We start from the raw sequence: 6,180 nt of genomic DNA on the forward strand, positions 1-6,180 counted from the left end.
TACTGACATCGTGGGAATGGACTGCACAAACGAGGCATCAGTTCAAACCATCCGAGTCGATGTTCAAATTGAACAGTCACAGCAAATTCCCAAAGGAGCAGAAAGACAATCTACGTTGAAGTTAAGTCACCCCAATGCAAGAAAGGAACTTTGTTATTAATTGAGCGATCCGAGTAAAGTGAGTTACTGGATACAATCCGTTGCTATGTTGCTAGAAGTGTAGGTGTCACTACAATGGTGAGACTGAATGTCGAAAAGGTCCCGGTTACAATGATGAATATGAGCAATGAGGATGTTGTTTTGCCATGAGGAACGAAAGTTGCTGAAGTGTTGAGCGTAAGTAAAAGTGACATAATACAGATTCCAGATGACATAACAGATGCTGCAGTTATAAACACAGATTTTTGTAACAGAACCGCAAATTTACAACAAGGAGACGAATTTAATAATGGACTGAAGTGCAAGATTTGGAAGAAGATAGAACATTTGACAGCTGATGAACAGAAGATTTTAGTGCCTGTTTTGTTGGAGTATGCAGATTTATTCCAAGAACGTGTAAATTTACGTGTCATTCATTTAGTTCAGCATCATATTCATACAGCGAATGCAGCCCCAGTCACACAGAAATCTTACCAAATACCATTCAGTCAAAGAGATTTGGTAGAAGACATGGTTAAAGAACAATTAAAAGCCAGAATTATAAAACCAAGAGATCCTTCAGACCCACCGTGGTGTTCACCTGTTGTAATTGTAAAGAAGAAATCAATTTCTGGAGAACCACAGTTCTGTTTTTGTGTTGATTATCGATCTTTGAATGCTGTGACCACACCTGACATTTACCCCTTACCAAATTTAGTAGAAACCTTGGATTACTTGGGCAGATGTCGAATTTTTTCATTGTGTGATTTAACAACTGGTTATCACCAGTTAACAGTGCATCCAGATGATCAAGCAAAAACTTCATTTGTAACTGCAAAGGAGTATACAAGTATCTTCATTTGCCATTTGACTTCATAATGCCCCAGCTACATTTCAACACCTGATGGATTCAGTTTTACAACGACTCACCTTAACACAAACACTTGTTTACCTCGATGATGTAACAATTTTTGGTGAAAACATGAAGCAGCATACTGAGAGACTACAAGCTGTTTTTGAGCATATAAGAAGCACAAACCCGTCTTTATCAACAGATAAATGTCATTTTGCACAAAGTAAAGTTAACTAGCTTGGTCATGTTTTAACCAGTGAAGGTGTTCAACCTGATCCAAAATTAATTGAAGATCTAAAGAATTTTCCTGAACCAAGGAATTTGAAAGAACTATAATCATTCTTGGGATTGTCAAATTTCTACAGATGACTTATAGCCAGTTATGCTAATATAGCACATCCAATGACACAGCTGCTGGAGAAATGAGCCACATTTAATTGGTCAACAGAGTGCAAAAAGGCAATGGAATAACTTAAAACTGCTCTAACCACAGCCCAAGTGTTAGCCTATCTAGATTTCAGTAAACCTTTTATTCTTTCAACAGATGCATCCAATTTTGCCATAGGTGCAATCTTGTCTCAAGAAGTTGATGGTCATGACCATCCAGTCTCATTTGCTTCCAGACAAATAAACAAAGCAGGCTGTAATTGTACTACTACTGAGAAGGAGCTTTGTGCTTTGATTTTTGGTATTACACATAACAGATGTTTCTTAACAGGAAGAGAATTTACAATTATTACAGATCATGCCACACTTAAATAGTTATTGAGCTTAAAGGATCCAAGTTCCAGATTAACAAGATAGGCATTAAGACCGAGTGAGTACCAATTTAAGGTTATTCAACGACCTGGTAAACAACATGTGAATGCTGATGCAATAAGTCAAAAAGTCAATGTTTGTATTACAATAAGTCGAGAAGAAGAGTTAAAGGAAGCTCAAGGAGAAGATCCACAATGCAAATTATGGAAAAATGATCAACATTTTGTCAAAATAGATGGATTATTGTACAAAATCACTAGTAAAGGAAACCGCCTAGTTATTCCAGAAAGCATGAAAGAACAAATCATGAGAGAACAACACGATTCTTTATTATCAGGACATTGTGGTAAAAAAGCAAGAAACATTAAAATAGCTCAAATGTTTTGGTGGCCGAGCCACAAAGTTGGCATTTTCAAGTTTGTTTTACAATGTGTTTCCTATAACAGATGAAATAATGTAGGAAAAAGTAGAGCACCATTGCATGAACTGCCAGAAACAATTGAACCATTTGAACAAGTAGGACTAGATGTTGTAGGACCATTGCCTAAGACTAAAGATAGAAACTGACAATGTTAGATCATTTCTCTAGATACCCTCTCATAATACCAATACCTGATCAGAGTGCGGAGACTATAGCTAAAGTTTTTGTAAAAGAATGAATTCTTAAGTTTGGATCACCATTAAGTATACTTATTGATCAAGGAACGAATTTTATGAGTGAATTACTTAAACAGACTTGTAAGCTCATGCAAATAACTCAGTTAAGGACTACACCTGCACACCCTGAAGGAAATGGACGAGGCGAGTGAGTCCACAGAACAATTATTAAAATGGTTAGCCATTATGTGAGCAGCAAACATGACAATTGGGATGTCTGTTTACTGTACTTGGTAAGTTGTTACAATGCCAAAATGCACAGCTCAATTGGCCTAAGTCCATATGAGATTGTCTATGGAAGAAGAATGCATTCACTCTTGGACTTCACATGAATCACTGCTGGAATCAGCAATGAGCACGTAAGGGATCTAGCACACAATCTAAAGGAATCATGGAGGGGAGTGAAACAGCAAAATCATCAATCCTTTCTTTAGCAAGCAAGACAACACAACTGCCAAGTGGCAGTGCCACAGTATCGAGTTGAAGATCTTGTGTATCTGAGCGACATGGTGTTAAAGAAGAGTCAAGTCAAAAAGTTTAAAAAGTTTTGGAAAGGACCATATCCAGTCTTGGAGGTGTTGTTGGCAGTCACTTTTAATAACACAAGAAACTCATTTATTTTATGTTAATTGTTAACTCTAGTATTTAGAACTAATTAACCATGTTCATTTTTATTCTAATGTTTGCTATGATAGCATATTCTACTAATGCTGTAGTAATAGTACCACAGAGTACAGGTGTTTTGTTTGAACCATGATCAGACATGGTAGATTCAACAACTAATGCAAAACTTGTCCTCAAGTATAATCTGAGTGAAATCCAGCAACAGTACAATTCTGTAAAGAAGCATATTGATCTAATTCGTTCTGTTAAGGATAATGATACAATTTTGGAAATGAGTACATCTTGGTATAATAACTGGATCACAGCCAAAATGCTAATTATGAACAAGAGATTTATTGTTTTTTAAAGTTTTTGCCACACAAAACTTTAATTAGGCATAAACGTGCCTGGTTTGATTTTGGAGGGAGTACCCTTCATACTGTATGTGGTACTTTAACTAGTCGAGATCTACTCAAAGTTAAAGGCAAAATATTAGCTCTTGAACAACAGTCCAGTACAGATTCAACTAACCTCTCTAATGAAATTATCATATTAAAGAATATGCAAAGAATCATTACTAACCATACAGTTTTCATTGAACAGATTGTAAAGAAATTTACCTCACATTTCCATGTAATTCGTAATGAAACAAATGCAAATATCCAAGAACTATTCTAAGTATTAAATGCTGTGAGTGCACACTTAGATTTAAACACTCTTTTGTTAAGGATTACTGATAGTTTATCAAATGCTAGAATTGATGTCCTTAACTTAAGAACAGCCTTAGAAGGTAGTTTAAATGATTGTTTGAGCAGTGTACTACTACATCCAGAACAATTTTTCAGATCATACTATCAATTGAAAGAAATCTAGATGCAACATATATTATGATTTACCCTGTTAACTCTTACAATTTATATGCTCACTACAAGTTAACCACCACACACTCTTTAATGATTGAAGATGAATTAACTGTTATTGTTTCTATACACATTGCTAGATCAAAGCATAATTTTGAAATGTATAAGATTTATACTTACCCTGTGAAATGGAGACAGGCAGGTATTCATGTAAAGTATGTACTGACTGGTTATCTATTGATCAGCAAGGATCAAAGATATTTTGTGTCTCTAAATGAAAATGATTTGCATGTGTGTGAACGCAGTCATAAGTTAATTTGTCCTGAATTGGCAGTATTCTTAGATAGTAGAGTGTACAGCTGTGAGAAAGAATTGTTTATGAATCATCCCCCAAGAGATGATTTCCCTAGAATTTTGATGCATCTTTATCATCCATTTCTTAAACAATGTTCTGAAGGTATAATTTTCTCATTTAACTCCACCCTTGATGTCACATTTACATGCAAAAATCATATACACCTGAGCTACCCCTTACATTCAAATTGAATAATAATGGATTAATCTTGAATGCCACACTTTGTGATTTATCATGTGAACTATTTGATATGCCTAGTGCATTGCCAACTATGTTTCATGCAACTGAACATTTGCCAGAATTAAGTCCTTTGATTCATCCAGTAATGTTAATGCATACTTGATTGTCAGTATTGTCTTTTGTCAACAGCATTTGTCATGCATGAAATTGTCATCCTGAAGGCACACTTCTCTGTACCAAACATTACTGTGTCTCCAAATGAAGTACATGTTACAATGCCTTCTGATGCCACAAATGGTGAAATAGATTCATAACGCCCAGGAGGTCGTTTTGAGCCACCTGTGGTTGCTCTTTTTGTCTCTGGAGAGTGCTGTAAGGGTCTACAGGTTGCACATAGCCGGAAGGTACGTAACACGCACTCGCCAGCCAACCTGTCTGGAATGCCGACAATTTGCTTGGTTGGTACAAGTGTGTCTGGCTGCAGTGCAACACAGCCGTAAGCCACTGGTCACCGTCCGCAGCGCGTCATATTAACTAGCGTGGCCTCGGGCGCGAATATGTATCTTTTCTTAGCTCACCATGGAGCCTTTCGATACAACCGTAATTAGGATGTCAGACACAGTGATGATGGGTGTGCATAGCATGTGTGTTTTATAATCTGCTTTTGTTAATAAAACTATTTAAACTTACTTCCCACGTTCGTGTATTGCCGTACCTCAAGGACCCACCGCTTACAAATCCTGACAAATATTTCGTCTAATTATCATCTGCGGCAACAACACAAACAACCTCCTTATAACTGGCTCCATTTAGTTGCTTGCTTAAACACTGGTGTTTATTGTCCAAGCATTATCACAGTTTTCAACTTTGTTACACAAGGCTGTTAGTGAGCATAACTTCCACAGAAGTTCTGAACACATAGTTATCTTCAAGGAACCTGCAAACTTTATCCCAAGTTCTTTTCTTGTTATTTACATAAACTACTTTCTTGAGTGTTGTAGCTTCAGACCTTAAAGGAAACTTTCAATCCTTGTAGCATAACAGGTATTGAAATTAAAACATATCAATGAGGCTAATGAAAAGTTAATTGTTTAGTGTTTACATAAACACTGCACTAGTCAGTATGAGGTCCCACTGTGCATTCTGTTCTCAGGCACAAGATGATTTAGTTGCTATTCATAAGAAGCTGCAAATCATTCTGTCTGCTGTCAGGCAATGTCTCCTCTGCAGGCACTACTGGATTTGTCACCATTTGTCCACTTGACTGTAAGTTCTGTGTCAGTGGTAGGTATATAGAGGCTATGTATAGGAGAGGTAGGGAAAACTCAGTGTGTTACACCCATCCCCAAAACCAACTTATGGGGTTGTGTCTTCCATTTAAACTGAAGACAGCCAATCAGACGCATTTCATCTGTTGGGAAGCATACTGTGTCCCATGCCCGGGAGAAAAAATTGGCAAAGCGTAGGGGTTTGTTATTTGTTGGCAGATCAAACTTATGGCAAATGATCATACCCTTTAGGGAAATGGCAACAAGAGATAAGAAGGAAAACCTTGTGCATCTTGTGCATGTGCCAGGAAGTCTTTCAAAATTATAAAGAAGCTGTTCTGGCAGCACTTATGGCAATAAGGTGCAACAGACTGCAGATGGTGACATGTGTTGGAACAGAAGATGCTTGTCTCCTAGTGTCTATGGTGGTACTTGTATCATTTCATCAACTGCCAGAGATGATTGAGAAGACCAGCCATGATCACAGAGTTTCAATGAAGATCATGA

Source organism: Schistocerca nitens, chromosome 2 (assembly GCF_023898315.1).
Source record: "Schistocerca nitens isolate TAMUIC-IGC-003100 chromosome 2, iqSchNite1.1, whole genome shotgun sequence".
Lineage (NCBI taxonomy): Eukaryota > Metazoa > Arthropoda > Insecta > Orthoptera > Acrididae > Schistocerca > Schistocerca nitens.